This window comes from Chrysemys picta, chromosome 3 (assembly GCF_011386835.1).
Source record: "Chrysemys picta bellii isolate R12L10 chromosome 3, ASM1138683v2, whole genome shotgun sequence".
Classification (NCBI taxonomy): Eukaryota; Metazoa; Chordata; order Testudines; family Emydidae; genus Chrysemys; species Chrysemys picta.
The window spans coordinates 147,873,508-147,892,749 of NC_088793.1; the positions used below are offsets into that span (position 1 = coordinate 147,873,508).

General features: G+C 50.3%; 1 protein-coding gene across 8 annotated transcripts in view; it reads left to right on the top strand.

The window, feature by feature from the left end:
- SLC29A1 (solute carrier family 29 member 1 (Augustine blood group)) overlaps positions 1–19,242 on the top strand; it is a 57,144-nt gene that overhangs the window by 11,655 nt on the left and 26,247 nt on the right. For 2 of the 8 annotated variants that reach the window (XM_065589250.1, XM_065589249.1), the window contains exon 2: positions 3,160–3,321. The gene's annotated coding sequence lies outside the window, so the exon portion shown is untranslated. Of the gene's footprint in view, positions 1–3,159; positions 3,477–4,011; positions 4,249–6,561; positions 6,974–8,606; positions 8,706–8,868; positions 9,061–12,639; positions 13,448–19,242 lie in introns of those variants that run through there. The other 6 variants (XM_042848477.2, XM_065589252.1, XM_042848476.2 and 3 more) reach the window with 6 other exon arrangements.

Genomic DNA, 19,242 nt, shown 5'->3' on the forward strand with positions numbered 1-19,242 from the left:
CCGGCCATCAGCCCATGCCCTGCTTCCTGAGAGAGCGAGTGGCCGTCTCCTCGCATCTATACAGGGGTGTCCTTTGGTCTAAATGAATGTGGGAGGAGGGGTCTGGCCAGGAGCAATGACCGTGTGACCCCAACAGTGTCAACATTTAACTCCCCCTCCTTCCCAGCTGTGCCAGACTACTCTGGTGATTATACTGACCAGGGGCTCCCTGGAGCTGCAGTTTGGATTTAGCCTCATGTCATGCCAGTCCCACAAACCCAGCCCTTCCCCCAATTCACGGGGCACTAGACACCCCTGAGCCTGACCCGGCTGTGGGGAGGCAGCTGAGCTGCCTTTAAATCGGCTTCTGTACCCAATGACTGGAAGTTAGCTAATGTAACGCCAATATTTAAAAAGGGATCTAGAGGTGATCCTGGCAATTACAGACCGGTAAGTCTAACGTCGGTACCGGGCAAATTAGTCGAAACAATAGTTAAGAATAAAATTGTCCGACACATAGAAAAACATAAACTGTTGAGCAATAGTCAACATGGTTTCTGTAAAGGAAAATCGTGTCTTACTAATCTATTAGAATTCTTTGAAAGGGTCAACAAACATGTGGACAAGGGGGATCCAGTGGACATAGTGTACTTAGATTTCCAGAAAGCCTTTGACAAGGTCCCTCACCAAAGGCTCTTATGTAAATTAAGCTGCCATGGGATAAAAGGGAAGGTCCTTTCATGGATTGAGAACTGGTTAAAAGACAGGGAACAAAGGGTAGGAATTAATGGTAAATTCTCACAATGGAGAGGGGTAACTAGTGGTGTTCCCCAAGGGTCAGTCCTCAGACCGATCCTATTCAACTTATTCATAAATGATCTGGAGAAAGGGGTAAACAGTGAGGTGGCAAAGTTTGCAGATGATACTAAACTGCTCAAGATAGTTAAGTCCAAAGCAGACTGTGAAGAACTTCAAAAAGATCTCACAAAACTAAGTGATTGGGCAACAAAATGGCAAATGAAATTTAATGTGGATAAATGTAAAGTAATGCACATTGGAAAAAATAACCCCAACTATACATACAATATTATTTATGGGGGCTAATTTAGCTACAACAAGTCAGGAAAAAGATCTTGGAGTCATCGTGGATAGTTCTCTGAAAATGTCCACGCAGTGTGCAGAGGCGGTCAAAAAAGCAAACAGGATGTTAGGAATCATTAAAAAGGGGATAGAGAATAAGACTGAGAATATATTATTGCCCTTATATAAATCGATGGTACGCCCTCATCTCGAATACTGCATACAGATGTGGTCTCCTCATCTCAAAAAAGATATACTGGCACTAGAAAAGGTTCAGAAAAGGGCAACTAAAATGATTAAGGGTTTGGAACGGGTCCCATATGAGGAGAGATTAAAGAGGCTAGGACTCTTCAGCTTGGAAAAGAGGAGACTAAGGGGGGATATGATAGAGGTATATAAAATCATGAGTGATGTGGAGAAAGTGGATAAGGAAAAGTTTTTTACTTATTCCCATAATACAAGAACTAGGGGTCATCAAATTAAATTAATAGGCAGCAGGTTTAAAACAAATAAAAGGAAGTTCTTCTTCACGCAGCGCACAGTCAACTTGTGGAACTCCTTACCTGAGGAGGTTGTGAAGGCTAGGACTATAACAGAGTTTAAAAGAGAACTGGATAAATTCATGGTGGTTAAGTCCATTAATGCTATTAGCCAGGACGGGTAAGGAATGGTGTCCCTAGCCTCTGTCTGTCAGAGGGTGGAGATGGATGGCAGGAGAGAGATCACTTGATCATTGCCTGTTAGGTTCACTCCCTCTGGGGCACCTGGCATTGGCCACTGTCGGTAGACAGGATACTGGGCTAGATGGACCTTTGGTCTGACCCGGTACGGCCTTTCTTATGTTCTATGAGGGGGCCCCTGGCAGGGCTGCTGCCTGACACACAGACAATGTGGGTTTGTTTGTGCCCGCTGAGCCGGAAAGGCAGAGCCCAAACCCCCGCTGCCCCTCCCAGGACACCAGGGATGGCTAGAGTCCCAAAAGGCCTCACCCAGAGGGGAGCACGGGTGCCAGAGGGAAGGGGCCAGGAGCTCAGGCCAGTGTGGGAAGCACAGGGTTGGTATCCATTAGTCTGTCTGAGCACCTGTCACTGGGTTTACTGTCTGGGGTGGCCTTCTGGGCACAATAGGCAGCGTGAACCATTGCATCTCCATCTGCATCATCAGGGGCTTAGAGGCACAAGCAGGCTGCCTTGCTATGCTCCTGAGGGGCATAGAAAGTGCTCTTATCCGCCAGAGGGTATCTGGGACACAGTGAGCAGCCCTGTCTGCATGCAGGGAGGGAGGGAGTCACAACAGTTGCTCTGCTTTTAGGAAGGGAATCATACATACAGGTGCTTTCTGTCATTCCCCAGCAGAGGGCAGACATCACATGCATTGGCATTGCCACTGAGCCCTGTGAAAATATTGATTAGTTTAGTTAGTTAGGCCTTCTATTGGGGCCAGGGCTGGGTATAGGCCCCCACAATAAAGCATGGACCTTACCCTGCTTGGCTCTTAGCTAGGAGCTGTGCAGTGTTGGGGAGCCAGCGATAAAAGTATGAAAGGGAAACATGCAGGCTGTGTCTGGAGGACCTTCCTGGCACTTAGCTGTGAATTGCCTGTCCAGAGAAGAAGGCCCTAGGCTGGACAGAGCCCTGGGGGATGTGCTATAGGGCCTAATCCTGCCTTGCTTTCCTTGGGAGGGATTAGGTGGAATCTACCGAGGCATCTCCCATCTCTGATTTCTCTGCTGATTTGAAGCCTCACTTTTATCCACAGCCTGCTCTAGACAGCTGCTTCTAGCAAAAGCCTATTGGAGAGACAAGCAGGGGTGGAACTGTGCTGGCTTATGGCAGCTGGGCAGACCAGAATGCTCGCCTGCTGTCAGCAGCTTGTGCTGCAGCTTCTCAGCATTCAGCTAAAATAAATCTGTAGCCCTTGAGATTGTGAAGGAAAAACTTAAAATCACGACACAAATGTCAGCAATGCCTGAGTCTGCAGAGAGCCCGATACAGGTGCTCTAGGACATGTGAACTGCCCCCATTCTTCTCAGTGAAGTGTTAATTATGATGCAAGGTGAGGAGAGTGTAAACGTCAGCCTTGTTAACTATTTCACTTCAGGTTGAATCATGCAAGAAAGGAGAGGGAAGATCACACTGAAGATCTGCACAGTCCACTGTGAGTGGTGATGCTAGTAGATGGAACTCAAGCTGTGGCGGGACTTGGGAGAGGACTGTGACATATTCTTCCCTGGAAACAAACCAGCCTGCATAAAGAAACCAGGTTAGTTTCCCAACTGCCCTGCCACCTCTCCCTCACTTTCTGTTCAAACCCACAAGGGCCAAGTTCTGCATTCAGCTGTCATCCTCTGTCAAGGTGATATTCAGCCAGCCAGCCAGCTCCCCCGGCTCTTTCACACGGAACCTCTAAGCTTTCAGGTAATAGATGTGATGGTGGATCTGCCATACCCATGAATCCCTGACTCAGCATGGTAAAGTGAGGAGGTAAAAATAAAATAATGCATCACCCCTGCTCTGTTCCCCCTCCCCAGAACCTAAGGACACACCAGGTGGCTGCTGTTGTTTCTTAGGTTGTGTTTTTTAATAGAGACACTCGTATTGTTTATTTTTGTCTCCAAATGAATCATCAACAGATGTTAAAGTCTCATTTTTAACCCAATTCCTAGGCCCCTGCTTGTGGGTTTATTTCCCATGGTCAGTAATCGGCTGGCAATTGAAACAGTTCCCGCGCCACTTGTGAATTCCTTGGGACAGCTGATTAAAATACACATCCCCCTTCCCCTTTTTTTATAAGAACAGCAGTGAAAAGGCCGTCATTTCCGGCATCTGTAGGGACATGCAGAGGGTGATTCTACTCCAGATCTGCCCTTTCGTCATGGCTGTGCCCTGAGCCCTGCTCCTTGCCACCCACCACCCCTCTCTGTTTTTAACAAACTCTCTGTTGGTTTCTCAGCAGCCCCTGATTCTCAGTGCTATTCACAGCTGGTGATTTAAGCGGCTGCATCCATTTTTGAGGTGGGAAATGTCTGTTACACCACTCAACCCATTTCCCCCAGAGCCAGGGCAAGGCTAGCATGTTCCAGTTTCAGGATCAGGGCAGGAGCCACTGCTGCCGGCTAGTGCTTGATCCACTATGGGGCTCCAAAGCTCTGCGGGGCTTCAAGGAGGCAGCTGCCCTACACTGAATGTGGTAAGTGAGCGTTCTTGCCCATCCAGCAGCTGTGTCCCCGCTACTGTCTTCCCCACTGCAGCATGGCGTGCTCTGCAGTGCACGACTAGTGGTGTTAAGACCAGGTGTGCTTGGGAGACTAGATTCTGGGACTCCTGACTGGCAGTGAGGGATTAGCTCAGCAAACTGGCCCCAGGTGTGCTAAGAGAGCCTGCGGCCGGCGAGGGTTTCCCCAGGCCCAAGGATGCAGACCATGGCAGAGCGTCTTGCTTGGCTGGTTTTATGGTCTTGTTTTCGTGTTAATGGGACACTAATGACGCAAGTCCTGTGCTTCTGCCTTTGTTCTCGCAGAGCCCTTTGCAGCAGAGTGACCCCTTGGCATCCTGCCGATATCTGCCAGGCCCCGGGAGCTTAGAACAGGAAATCCACTTGGAGAAGCCCTGAATGGATTTGGTGCCAACAGGTGCCAGGTTGAACTCTGCAGATGGATGGCCTCTATGCACAGAGTAGGGGACTTGCCCAGGCTGCTGTAGTGTTCCTCATCCCTGCTCTGCAGGGACCCTCTCTAGACAGGAGCTCCATCTTAGTGGTTCCTTGGCCTCTGCTGAAACTGCCAGCAAGTGGGCCAATAAGTGCCATGTTGTGCCATGGACACATGTTCACCGGGAACTGGGCTGAGAACCCACCAACTCACTTCACATGTAGGCCCTCGAACATCTGTCAGAAGGGGATAACTCAATCACTGCTGCCCGGAGCTATAACTGGAATCAGCAGTAGCTTAGAGGATAATGGCTCCTTGCTCCCAGCCTCCTATGCTCTCCAGTACCTTCTAAACTGAGCTCTGTTTTGGAACAAAATGATGGAGGGGTGACCCCAGGACTTCTTGGTGCCAACTGGCAAAGGGCATGGGAATGCATAAGAGTTACAGGCTTGTGGTTCCCCATTTGTAAGTGTCTATAGATCCCTGTCTCTGCTGCTCTTGTCTATAGAGGGGAGGGAAGCAGCCCCAGACTGTGTTACAACAGCAATGCTAGATTTTGCCTGTGCATTGGGGAGCAAGCAGGCCTTCACTAGCAAGCAAAGTCTAGTAGCTAAAGAGGTTTGGAAGTCCGGATGCTTGGTTCTTTTCCAGGCTCAGTAGGGGAATATTGTCATGTTGTTAGAGTGGGAGACTGATACTTTAGAACTCCTGGGTTCTGTTTCCAGTTACGCCACTGACTCATTTGTGTGACATTGGGCAAGACGTTTCATCTCTCTGCACCTCCATCTGTTGCGCCAGGGTAGTGCTCGTACTCTGCAGGTTATCGAGGGGTTGTGAGGGTTAGTTAATGAATGGTTGTAAAGTGCTTCAGATCTCCAGACAAAAGTTTCTATATGGGTGCAAAGTGTAAAGGGTTCTAAACACACTGAGCTCATACAAACATTGACCAGCTCCCCGGGCCCTAGAAATCAAATATTGGCCAAGGGGAGAAAAATAAATCCTGAGATGATCTGGTGTATTGCCCAACGCCTAGGGCAAATCCCGTTTTCTGCTGCTGCCCTCAGAGACAGGTGTTTGTTTTTTCCCTTTGGATTTTGTTATTTAAGTAGAAGACACTGAATGGCTGAAAACAAATGAAGCTTTCATTAAACATTTTGCAGGAAATGGGATGTGTAAAAGATCATGTAGCACATTTATTTATGGAGTTAAAAAAAATAACTGAAGGGGAAGGAAACAAATGGCCCATTTGTGAGGAGTTTTCTGTCCAACGCTCCACACTTTAGAAAGTTTTGGAAGCTCCAGTGGGCTGGATCATGGCTCTGGTGCAAGCGGGGTTGGCATGTAGCTGTGCCACCCTAGAAGCAGTGCAGGGGGAGGTTTTAGAGTGGAACAGCATCCTTTGCTTCCCCCGTGCTCCAGATTTGTTGCTGGCCTGTAGCAAAAGCAAATTGTGATGGCACCATGAGGATTCAGCTGTGTTAATGAGACCATTACAGGGGCCGGAACCAACGCACTGCCCTGCCCCGTCAGGTCAGGAAGGAATAGTGGGCACACCGCCCCCAGTTATGCCTGTGTGTCTTCCCTAGGGAGGCTATGCAGGGATATAAGGGGGGCTCTTACTTCCCCTTAGACTCCAAGGCAGTGGTTGTAATCCAGGGCACAGTTTAGCTCAATGTGCGGTAGCTATAATTTGTAAAGTTCTCAGTGCTGATTCCTGCACAAAGCCCTGGTTTTCTGCAGGATTGAGCAAAGGTACTTTAGGTTTCTGTGGGTGTTTGTTCCTGCCAAATAGCTTAGACGCAGTGCTATGATGGCGTGTGAAACATTTTTGTTTTTGTTTTTGTTTTGGTCAGTGACTGAGATATTATTGGAAAGGTATTTGGCAAGACCGTAGCTGCTCAAGCCGGGGCTCCTAGCTGCGTGTGGATTAGGTGGAGTCACAGGATACAGGGTGATTCATCTGCCTTGTAATGAAAACCCTGCCACATGAACTGCGAGTTACTAATTACGCTTCAGATCCAGGGCTACTTAACAGAATTAGCGTCACCTTCTTCAAACGCACTCCTGTCTCGTGTGGTGATGGGAGTTACGCGACAAAGGCAGCGATGTTCGTAAATATCATTGAGCGGCTCCTGCCCTGAAATGACTCAGTTCACCTAACTGAGTGAAGCCTGCTTCAGTTCTGCCATTGGCAGTTGCCAGAAGTTGTCGTTGGCTGGGTGGAGTTTAAAGAAGTAGCCCAGCTGTTTGGGTTTTCATTCTTGGGTAAGTTCTCCTAACAACACTGACTTGCTGTCCAGGCTGCTTCCCCACTCTGAACTTTAGGGTACAAATGTGGGGGCCTGCATGAAAACTTCTAAGCTTAACTACCAGCTTAGATCTGGTCCGCTGCCACCATCCCAAAGCTAATTCCCTTCCCTGGGTAGCCTTGAGAGACCTTCACCAATTCCCTGGTGAATACAGATCCAAACCCCTTGGATCTTAAAACAAGGAGAAATTAACCATCCCCCTCCTTCCTCCCACCAACTCCTGGTGGATCAAGATCCAAACCCCTTGGATATAAAAACAAGGAAAAATCAATCAGGTTCTTAAAAAGAAGGCTTTTAATTAAAGAAAAAGGTAAAAATCCTCTCTGTAAAATCAGGATGGGAAAATAACTTTACAGGGTAATCAAACTAAAAGAGCTCAGAGGACCCCCCTCTAGCCTTAGGTTCAAAGTACAGCAAACAGAGATAAACACTCTAGCAAAAGGTACATTTACAAGTTGAGAAAACAAAGATAAACTAACACGCCTTGCCTGGCTGTTTACTTACAAGTTTGAAATATGAGAGACTTGTTCAGAAAGATTTGGAGAACCTGGATTGATGTCTGGTCCCTCTCAGTCCCAAGAGCGAACAACCTCCCAAACAAAGAGCACAAACAAAAGCCTTCCCCCCCCCAAGATTTGAAAGTATCTTGTCCCCTTATTGGTCCTTTGGGTCAGGTGTCAGCCAGGTTACCTGAGCTTCTTAACCCTTTACAGGGAAAAGGATTTGGGAGTCTCTGGCCAGGAGGGATTTTATAGTACTGTACACAGGAGAGCTGTTACCCTTCCCTTTATAGTTATGACACTTGCCTACCTGCCTTGCAGTGCTGTTGTAGCCGTGTTGATCCCAGGATATCAGAGAGACAAGATGAGTGAGGTAATATCTTTTATTAGACCAACTTCTGTTGGGGAGAGAGACCAGCTTTCGAGCCACCCAGAGCTCTTCTTCAGGTGTAAGCACGAAAGCTTGTCTCTCTCTCCAACAGAAATTGGTCCAGTAGAAGATATTACCTCACCCAAGGCCCTGCTCCTGCAATTAGATCCACAGGGGCCAAGGGTTTGCCTGAACAGATCCAGTTGCAGGATCAGGGCCTCTGTGTGCATACAGCACTTTGAAAATGAAAACTGCTATGTCTTTCTGCCATTTCCTACATTGTGCTAGGCTTGTGTTTCCTAGTGGCCACTGGTGGCTGCTGTGCGATTTGGCACTAATGAATTTTAAGCCTAGAGACTCTACTGAAGGGAAATTAATTCCTGTGCTTGGAAGCTCTGGCGTCTCTTGCAAAGGTCTGTGAATGAATTAGATGATGTCTGTCGAGCACTTTGAAGCTTGAAAGCACTAAATACTATGTTGATTGTGAACCCTTTGGGGAATATGGTAGGATATAAACGTCCGGTCCTGAAGTAGAAATTTCCTATAACATCCTCCCAGATGGAAGTGGTGTCTCCCTTCCCCTTGCATTCTGACTGTTCACATCCCTGAGAGCACTCGCTTCCTGAAATTACAGGGGCACAAATAACAGCTTTGTGGATGACTTGCTCAGAGTGTTTGTGGAATCTACAGCAAATTGTGACCTTGGATTTTTGCTTCAGTTTACAGTTCTGAGCCCTGAGTGCAGAGGTCTCAAGAGGACATGCGGGGCCTGATCTTCAGAGGGGCTGAGCACCCATAGACTTCAGTTGGACCTACTGGTGCGTCTCAGACCCATTGCGCTTGAAACAGAAGGCATATTAAGTTAGAGATCATTAACTCTTAGGTTCGCTGAAGCGCAGGGGCAAGTCTATGTCTGATCTTGTTTGTTTCTGGTGGTTTCTGAGTCTTTTTTTTAGGTTCTGTCTGTCTTTATTCCCACAGTAAGATTTTTCCCTGACAGAGTTCCCATCACTCAGGACATGTCAATCTAGAGGGGAGAACGCTCTGAGAAGTAGGCTATAGGACAGGCTCCATACACTCCTGGCAAGATGGGCCTGAATTCTGCAGCGTGACCCCTTGATTCTGCAACGTTCTGATGTAGCAGACGTGAGATTCGTTAAGAGCTTCATTTACGTGAGAAAAGAAGGCTTTTAAGAACTTGGATCTGAAATGAATAATATCCTCAGATCAGCAGTCCCTGTGTTGTTTATTTTGATATTCAGTTTATTTTATGCTGTCCCCACTTAATTTTAATTTGCCACACAGTTTTATACTAAAATACATAACTGTATCAATGGAGTAGACAAGGGGCAGCTGTGGAGGTGGTTTGATACTGTGGGATAAGGACATTACCTGGATGCCTCTGCTAAAATTATAGCAGCAAATTAGATAACAATGTTGATTTCTAATTTTATCATCACTAGGTCTCAGAGTCGGTGCCTCATTGAGGTGAATGGGTGGTTCACCCCTCTCCGACCTATTGTTTCAGGCTGTTTGCAGATCCAGGCATCACTGCTTCGGTTACATTTGGATCATATTTTCAAGGCTTTTTTGCAACTGTAAGGGCTACAAACATATTTTCTTTTCTTTTCTTTTTTTTAAATGAAAGCGCAGTGCTGGAGCATGATTCTTCAGCCAGGGTTGGATTCTGGCACATATTTCACAGCTGCAGAAGTCTGACTGCAGAGAGTAATCTTGCCCTAGGAGACGGAGAGGCTGGGATCTACTGGAGGTTTTTCCATCTCTAATTTCTACCACCATCTGAAGCTGACGAAAAGTTGGATGGTTTTTTTTTTTTGGGTGTTTCTTAATAACGTAAGACAGCTGCAATAGCGGGGATTTGGGGTAAGCAGTTGCAGTTTCCGTTTCCTGCCATTGCTGTTGGTCTTGTGACCTCATTGTCTAGCTGAGTTACACATAGGAAGGGGTGCTGTGTACGGAGAGCATATGATTACTTTTGTGTGCCAGTTTCCAGGGCATGAGCAGAGGTTGCTTTTATTATAACGATGTGTTTTGACCCCAGTGGCAGGCCATCTAAGTCTGCAGACAGGTAACTTGAAACAATAGCTCTCTAGGAGTAATGACTAACCTATGGATATGGGGTAAGGGGTTAACGCTAATGATGATTGAATACAAGTATCTTTCTATTGTGCATCCTGGAGGGTCAACCCCTACAATGGCAAAGAAAGAGGTGGACAAATTGGAGAGTCCAGAGGAGAGCAAAAAAAAAAAAAAATTGGTCAGAGGTTTGGAAAATCTGACTTATGTGGAAAGTTAAAAAACTTGGGCATGTTTAGTCTTGATAAAAGAAGATTGAGGGAGGGACCTGACCTGGTAACAGTCTTCAAATATGTTAAGGGCTGTTATAAAGAGGACAGTGACCAATTGTTCTCCATGACCTACCTAAAGATAGGACAAGAAGTACTTGACTTAATCTGCAGCAAGGGAAATTTAGGTTAGATAATAGGAAAAACTTTCTGACTATAATGGTAGGTTAAACTCTGGATTAGGTTTCCAAGTGAGGCTGTGGAATCCCCATCACTGGAGGTTTTTTAAGAACAGGTTAGACAAACACCTGTCAGGGCGGGTCTAGGTATTCTTGGTCCTGCCTCAGCACAGGGGGCTGGACTGGATGATCTCTTGAGGTCGCTTTCCCTACATGTCTATGATTCTATAATGCATTTAGATTAGGTGCTAAGTGATATTTCTAACGGGGATGGCTAACTCAGTTTAAGAATACACCTTTTTTTCCAGTCCAGACATACAATAAGGGGCAAGCCTCAGCAGAAAGGCCTTTGCCTAGACTAGGTTTATGATGTGATATTCGCTTGCTGAAGTCTGACGTACACATATTTGAGCGAGGGCTGTGTTTCGTTTTACTAATATAGTTACACTGGTGCAACCCCTCCTGTGGATGTAGTTATGTTGGAGTAAAGGTGCCTTTTACCAGTGTAGCTTAACTATACTGGTCTAAAGCACATTTATACGCATATAGCTGTGTCACACTAGGAGGTTGCACTGCACTACCTGTACCAGTATAGTTAAAGTGATACAATTAGGGTATGTCTATACATCCAGTGCTACAGTGGCGCAGCTGTACCGATACAGTGTCACTTATGTCGCTCAGCGGGATAGAATAACATAAATGTTGCCGACATAGGCTGTAATGTAGACATCGCTCTGGTGTGTAACCAAGGCCTAACTAGCCCAAGGCACATTTCCTTTAACACGTTAAAATTGCTTGAATTAACGCCGAGGCCTACTTTACACTAGGAACTTACATCGGTATAGCTATGTCTCTTAGGGGGTTGAAAAACGCAGGTGTAGACAGCACTAGGCTGATGGAAGAATTCTTCTGTCGATCTAGCTACCGCCTCTCGGGGAGGGGGGGGGATTAACTAAGTTGACGGGAGAACCTCTCCTGTTGGCAGAGGTAGTGTCTTGTCTACACTGAATGCTGCTTGCAGCTGGTGCAATTGCTCCTCTAGCATTTTAAATGTAGACATAGCCTTAGTCTCTCTGCCCTCCAACGTGTGCTAACGTCACACCTTAGCTCTTTGTCTAGACAAAGTCTGGGACAGAGTGAGCATACGTGTTTCAGTGCTTTGGGAAATGTATTGCAACATGCACCCAGCCTGGGGACAGCCAATGTGGGACATCAGCCAGAAGCTGAACTGGTCTAATGAGGTAGGCAGAGACTCGCACCGGGGAGGTTGTGCGTAGAGGGTTGGGCTCCATCAGTCCATGCCACTTGGTTTTGAAGAACAGTGTTCTGAAGCAGAGGAAGGATGGTTTATTGGGAGCCAGGAATCCTCTGCCTCTGACTCACCATGTGACTTTACGCACGTCATTGTCACCCTGTGTGCTATAGTTTCCCCATCTGCAAGCTGAGGAGCAGGATACTAAACCACGCAGCGGGCCTGCAAAGCTAAATTCATTGATGTCTGTAAAGTGCTTTGGGATCCTCACATGGAAGGGGCCAAAAACGGGCAGAGCAGTCATTATCGAGTGATGCTAGAACAGCTGTTTGGAGTAGCAGCGACGCTGAGAAACAGTTCTGCTCCTGGTCCTGTGCATTCCTCTCCCTGGCTGATGCACGCTGGGGACAAGGATGAGAAAATAAGCTCTTTGCCCCTTTGGAGGCTTCTTGCTCCTCTGCATGGGGCTGCAGTGGAGGTGGCAGTGCTGTGACCCTCGGGATCCTGAGCTCAGCTGGGGAATAAGCCCAGGAGTAGCAGGTGAGGGGGCAAAGAGCCTGTTTTCGTGCCAAGGCCCCTGTGCAGCACACAATGAATGGAGAGGAGGAAGCCAGCTTGATTCCCAGCAGAACTTCTAGGAGTTGTCGGTGGCTCACGAGTCTCTGGAATGATAAATACACCCTGGCATCTCCTGGCTCCTGCTGCCTGTTTAATAGGCACCCAGGACGGAGTGGGGGTTATTGAAGAGGAGACGGGCCCTCTGCCAAGGGCTGTGGTGCCTGGCAGACAACTCAAGAGCCTTGTTAAGATCCCCAGCCCCTAGCTTTGGAAATATCCATGACCCACTTTGGGCCCTGGGCTGGCTCCTGAGCAGAGGAGACTGCACCTGGTGCCCTGCAGAGGGGAAGAGCAAAGAACCCTTTAATGGGTGGGCAGCAGAGAACAAGGGCGGGGGTGGTGCCCGCCAGAGAGGAAGGACTGCTGGTTGGGAGGAGGAGCGGGGGATTGAACAGCTAGGGAGGATGCCAGCCATGAAGCGGAGAAGGGATGGGTTGGAGGGGGACAGAGGAAGGTGCCAGCCTGGAGCAGAGGTGGGGTGCCAAGGAAGGAGAGGGTCGAGGGAGGATATCTGGGGAAGGAGAGGGTGGGGAGGAAGGTGCCGGGGGCAGTGAGGGCACCGGCCCGGAGTTGAGGGAACGGGGAGGGCGTTGGGCTGAGCCTGGGGAGGAGAGGAAGGCGGGCAATGGGCGTGGCTGGGCCAGCCCGGTGGCTACATGTGGTTCCCACCACCACTTCGGCGCTCAGCAGCAACGCGGGAGCGGACAGAGAGCGCGTCGGAGCGCGGCCACGCGGAGCCGTCCCGGAGCAGGTGGGTGATGCTGGGGCACCGACCCCCTTCCTGCACCGCCGCCGCTGCTGCCGCACCGGGACAGGCGGGACTTCAGCCGGCGAGGGGCGGACTGCGCGCTCCGGGGAAGCCAAGTCCCCGGCTCATCCGCTAGTAGGAGAGGAAGGGCACCGGATCCCGGTGGGGGCGAGGGGGTCTGACCCGCCGCCTGGCTCGTGGATAAGCGGGGGTCGGGGAGGGCGAGCTGCTCCTTGCCCAGCACGTGGATCCCCGGCACTGGCGATGGGACCGCGGGTGTTGCGGTCGGTGCCCGACCCCCGCCAACCCGCTCCCCCGTCTCTCTCATGCCAGCCACGTGTAAATCTACTTCCCGCAGAGACTACCGCCGCTGTGCGCAGCCCAGGCCGCCGGCGCGGGGCACAGCCTGCCCCATTGCTGATGGTCACCCCAGGCGTTTGTGGAGTAACAGAAGCAGGTACTTTCCTGGGCGTGTGTGTCCCACTTCTCCACCGGTGTCGTGTCTTGGACGCATGAATGTCCCGGGCACAGGAATCTGGCGGCACCCAGTGAACTGGGCATGAGTAGAGAGGTGCCAGTTGTCAGTTCCTCGGAACAGGGCAGGTCGGTAGAATGTGTTTGGTGTGTTTTCCCCCAAAGCCGAGCAAGCGTCATTAATCCCTGCGGCGCTGCTCCCTGTCAGAGGTGGAGCTATTCCTGGGGCGGTGGGTGAGGGACGGTGGTGGTGTCCCACCTGCACCATGCAGCCCGGCCCAGATGCGGGACTTTACCGTGTACAGCCTTGGCATTGGGCAGGGTGGATGACTTTAGTGCCCACGATGGGGGCGACTGTTTGGGGCTGCTCAGGTTACAGCTCTTACGTCTGTAGCACCAGCCAGTGTGTGCGGCACTTTACAAACATGCGGGATTAAGGCAAGGTCCCAGCCCCGAGGAATATACAGTCTGCGTGGGCAGATCCAGCCCAATAAGGGAGCAGGCAGTGCTGGAGGGGAGGTGGAAGAAGGAAGCTCTGAAGGAGGTTTGGTGTGTGGGCCTAGGGAAGCTGCTGCATTCTGATGGCTGCGGGGAGCTACAGCGCTCTCTTTGTAACCCCTTTGTCTTACATTGATTCCAGTGGGTTTGGAAGGCTCTTGTGTAAGAGGAGCTGGAGGGTGGGCTGGGGTAGCTCCCTGTATCTGGCCGTGCTGCCTCGTCTCCTGCACTCCCCCTGGTTAGTGGCTGTAAGGAGGATGGCCAAGGTAGGAATTGCTCTGAATGGGGTGACAGGACACAATGGAAATTTTAGTGAGCATCTCTTTCTTTTTCCTGAGAGTGACAACTGCATTAATAGTGAGTCTGATAGGAGCAAGACCAGAGACAGTCACACTGGACCCTGCGTCCACCGCTCTTTAGTAGACTTTATTGAAGCCAGATAGGGGCATCCCAACCTTGCTGGGCACTAGTGCCAGTTCAGCTGACTAAGATCTCAGTTGTACCAGCCATTGCCCACTGTCTGCCTTTGAGTGGGACGCCTTCAAGCTGTGAGTTGGGGGTGGTGGTGACCAGGCTCTGGGGCCTGGCGCTGAGACTCATCATCGAGGTCCTGGGTAAATGAGCCTCGACCCCCAATCCCACAGCTGGTGGGTTCCCTTAGGTTAGAGGCATGCAAGTCATCCAAATGTCACAGCTGGGATGTGCTTCCCTTTTCATCCCGAGCAGCAAGCTGCCTCCCTTGAGCTGCCTTTTCCAGCCAGCTCCCTCATTGTCCAGGGTCTATGCCAAAACATGACATCTCCGGTCTCTCTTGTGCTGCTCTCCCGTCTCTGTGTCAGCAGCCAGCTCCTGCCCTAAATAGCTTTGAGTTTCTCAGGGCTTGTCTTCACTCAGTTAACTTGGTCCTGCCATGAGGGCAGGGGACTGGACTCGATGACCTCTCGAGGTCTCTTCCAGTCCTAGAATCTATGAATCTGTCCACACACCCACAACCCTGACTGGGGCATGACCTGGTGGGGTATAGGCTAAAGCTTGAGTGAGCAAAACTCATCAGTCGCTAACGTGACTGCTCTGTAATGTGGACGCAGGCTAGATCCACCAGTGCATTCCCACAATTCACTGGGAAAGAATTCAAAGAGCGGCTCAGCTTACTGCAGCACAAGGAGCCATGGGAAACAGCCCCAGCAATCATAGGGCTAGTCTACACTACAAAGTTAGGACGACCTAGCTAAGTCACTCCAAGGGTGTGAAAAATTCACTCCCCTACGAGACGTGTTCAAGTTGGCCTAAGCCCTGGTGTAGACACTGCTAGGTCGATGGAAGAATTCTTCTGTACATCTAGCTATCCGCCTCTCAGAGGGGTGGATTTACTGCAGTGATGGAAGAACCCTTCCCATCATTGTAGTAGAGTCTACATTACAGTGGTCTGACTGCAGTTGTGCTGTTGTAGGGTTTCTAATGTAGGTGAGTGAATGCAGAGCCAGTGAAGACGCAGCAGCTGGCATGTTATGTCATTGTGTGGCTGCTGTCTCTCAAGCTAGGCCAACTCGAGAGGGGTAACTTGAGCATAGATCACTCAAGTTAGCTCTGCAGGGAAGACAAACCTTCAGAAATAGGAGTTGGGTGAGAAGGAATCTGCTTCAACCCACTCAGCAGGGCTGGGATCCCAGGCACAGGAAGTGAGTAGCTTGGGTCTTGCAAGGTGTTTCTGGGCCTCCTCCCCTTCCCAAACTATTTAATGAGAGGAGGAATCCTGCCATGAGGAAGTAATGCTAGTACCTCATTAGCTCCTGGGTGGAGGACATTAATGAATCTGCTAGCGTTTGAGGATCAGCATTATTGTTCAGTCACTTGAGGACTTGGCTTGGCCTGGCCTTACTGTGACTGCCTGGAAGCCAGAGCACATGGAGCAGGGCCTCCTACATGCAGTCCAGAGTCTTCCACCTTCTGCAGTTAGCCCCACATCCTAGGTTGTCCAAGGAGGAGGGAGCTACTGGCTGTGACGGAAAGGGGAGCCTTCAGGGCTACGGACCCTGGACTGCCAAGGAGTTGGGAGCTGGGGCTTTCAGGTTCCCATCAGCTTTCCAAAGAGCCAGGTGCCGGATGGGCCAGAGGGCAGCAAACCAGAACCCCACCTGTTTTCTGTGGCACCATCAGTGAAATGGAACCATCTTCCCAGAAAGCTTAGATTTTGACAAATCAGCATTCTGTGATGGAAAGCCAGTCCCACAGATCCTTTCTGACCAGCTCTAGTTGGGAGTGAAGTTCACAAGGTGGGGAAACAGGGATGTGCAGAGGGAAGAGAGGAGAACACACAGGCAGGGAAGAGGGAGAGAAACAAAGGAGGGTGGGGGGGGGAAGAAAGAGAAATGAGTCAGAAATAGTCATGGCTCTAAAGGGGAACGTCTTCTCCCACTGAGTGATGCTGGGCAAACAACTGATCATCACACAGGTTGCTTAGTACATAAGGGCATGTGCTCCCCTTGATCTTTGTGCAAACCATCCCTGGGAGAGCATTGTCCTAACCTCATACCCCAGCCCAGAATTAAAATGGAGTTCACCCTTCTCCGCATTGAGTTAACTCCTTTGCCACAGACCTTGCAGGCCGGCACAGAATCTGAACTGTGCCACCTTGCCTGGCTTCTCCGGCTGCTTGCACTGTTCCAGCTGGAAGTGAGATCTGAGTGTGCACCAATAGCTCACCCTGTTTAACTGCTACAGGCAGAGCCCAGCTGTTTCCATCCACCCTGGAAGCCAGATAACGCAGTGCTGCTGCGGGACGGTCTAGTCCCTACCACTGGATGGAACAGGAACTTTCTGTTCCATGAGTCTGCCTTCCAAAACAGCTCACCCTGAGATCCCCACCCAGAGGAGATGGAGATTCTCCCAGGGGCCTCTGGATTTGCTGCAGCATGTCTCTATCTCCCCCACCAGCCTATGGTAGAGATTCCCTAGAGAAGCAACAGACACGCTATCCTGTGAGACACTTATAACTATTCTCCAGGGGAATTTTTGTAGACCATGGAGACGCATCCTGGCCCTCACTTCCTGGTCTGTGCCGAGCTAGGAGCACAGGAGAGCTGCCAGTTCTGATTTCCAACTAGCTGCGTCTGATTTTGGCGCCAGGGTGAAGGCAACGCCTTTTTCTCCCTAGAATGTCTTGCATCAGAATCCAGATGTGAGTTTGATGCCATTTCTGGTGAAGCCAGCTGCTGTGGTACTCCCATGGTATTGCTCTGTGCTTTACACTGGGATTTTATTCTTTTTGGAGAGCCTAGTGCTATGGGATCTCCCATCCCTTATTTGGTGCTTGCAATAAGTCTGCAGCTCTCTCTCTGACAGTCACAACCCCATCAGCTCTGAGACGCTAAGGAGTGCTCGCTGTAGGCGGAGGAGGACTCATGGGCCTGACTCCGTATGGGGCAGGCTTTCTCAAAGTATGGAACTCAATACCCTAGTGTACGTTAGGGCGTGCCATGCTGCCGAGGGCCCTGACCATTTGTGCTTATTAAAGATCTCAAGGCATTTCTGTCAAGAAGAGGAGCATTATTAACCCTGCTGTTTTGCCCAGACTGAAATTCAGGCAATTCAACTTGGTCTCTCGAAAGTCTCCCTTCCAGTTCTGGTTGTAAGTGGGACTCTCCTTCACTGCCTGTTGTGCTGTGTGTTCTTAAACACCGCCCGATCCCCCTGTCCCCAGTGGTGGCAGGAAAGGAGGTGGTTGCTGGATGCACTGCTGGCAAAGCTGGTTGGGAATGGATGCCGCTGTTATTCCAGCTGGGTAGAGGGAGCGATGTGTCTCTGAAGCCTGCCCAGGGTGGTGGCTAGTTGGGCTGGTGTCTCTTCCTGGGCAGAGGGAGGGGAGGCTGCAGGGCACAGATTGCTCCCCCTTGCTCTTTCACCAGGCCCTACCTCTGGGCTTGCTCAGCCTCAACTGATGCAAACTTTCCACTGAGAGCCCTGCTCTCTGGCCAACCTTCCCGCTCCTCTCTGTGGGGCTGCTGGGTCTGAAGGGCAGAGAGAGATTTCTCCTTTTTGAATTGCGAGCCCAGAGAGGGGCTCTGTCTGGGGAGTGAGGGGATGGCCTGCCCCAGTGCTAGGGCCTCATTATCAATTCCATTGGATGGGGTCCCTCTGATGCTGATGGAGCTGGAGCTGCAGCCTGGTGCTGAATGTAGCTTCTGCTAGGAGCTGCTGACACCAAACAAGCCCTGCAACTCCCTGTGTTGGGTACATCCTCCAGGAACTGACTTCCAAAGAATTGGAGTGCTCTAAGACAGTGAGAGAGAGCAGAGCACAGGAAGTAGATCCAGGAGCTGCTGATCCTTTAGCCTGGGCTCTGGCACCTTCTCCCTCTGTGGCTCTAGTACAATCTTTGTTCCTTCTCTTCTCCCATAAAGTACAATCCAGGCCACTCAACTGAGGCATCTCCTCACCCCAGCCCCGTCTAGACAGACGCTGGCCAATACCCGTGTGAGCCAGTTTCCTTTCTAGGCTGGAGTCAAGGGCCCCTGTGGGATCTTTGTAGGAAGTGTAGCCCACCCTAACGTGGCTTCGGTGCATGCTGGAGGGGGATCATTTCTTGGCGCTCTTCCAGGGCCAGCCAGCTGAAACGCATGGTGATCTCATTGGCTTGGCCACCCTCTGTTATTCCCGGCACCCCTTGTCACACCAGGAGGGCTGCCCTGATGCAGTAGACAGCAGGATTCGCCGCACTGGCTTTTGGAGCAATAATGATCTTTAGGCAAAGGCCGGACCTGAAGTGGGGACCGAACTGAGCCATTTCTGATTCTCCCAGAGCTGGGGGAGGCCTGGGCCCCATCCCCTCCTGTCAGTTACTCTCCACTAAACCCTGTGTCTGGGGCTGAAAGGAACTTTCAACAGAGATAAACTCCAACCCCACTAAATCACTTTGCTGTCTAAACAAAGACAATAATCCCCTGGTGGCTCCCACGGGCGCGTGTGCCAGAAAGCTATTCATTAGGCAGGTTTCTGCCAGTGGGCCTTTTATCAGTCTTCCCAGCCCACAAGCATTCCAACACGTATAGACAGTAAAGACTCTGGAACAGGCTCTAGTGAGACTCTGAGCAATCTCCGGGTGGGTCAGCCTGTGCCCAGGGAGGGACTGGCCTGCTCAGGCCCCTTCCTCAGAAGGGAGGGGCTCATGGCCTTGCGGCTGTGCGTCTGGCTAGTAGTTGCCTCCCTCCTGTGGGAGATGCGGAAGGAGACAGAGTCCCCACCCTAAAGAGCTTATAAGCAAATAGTGCCACGGTGTTCAGA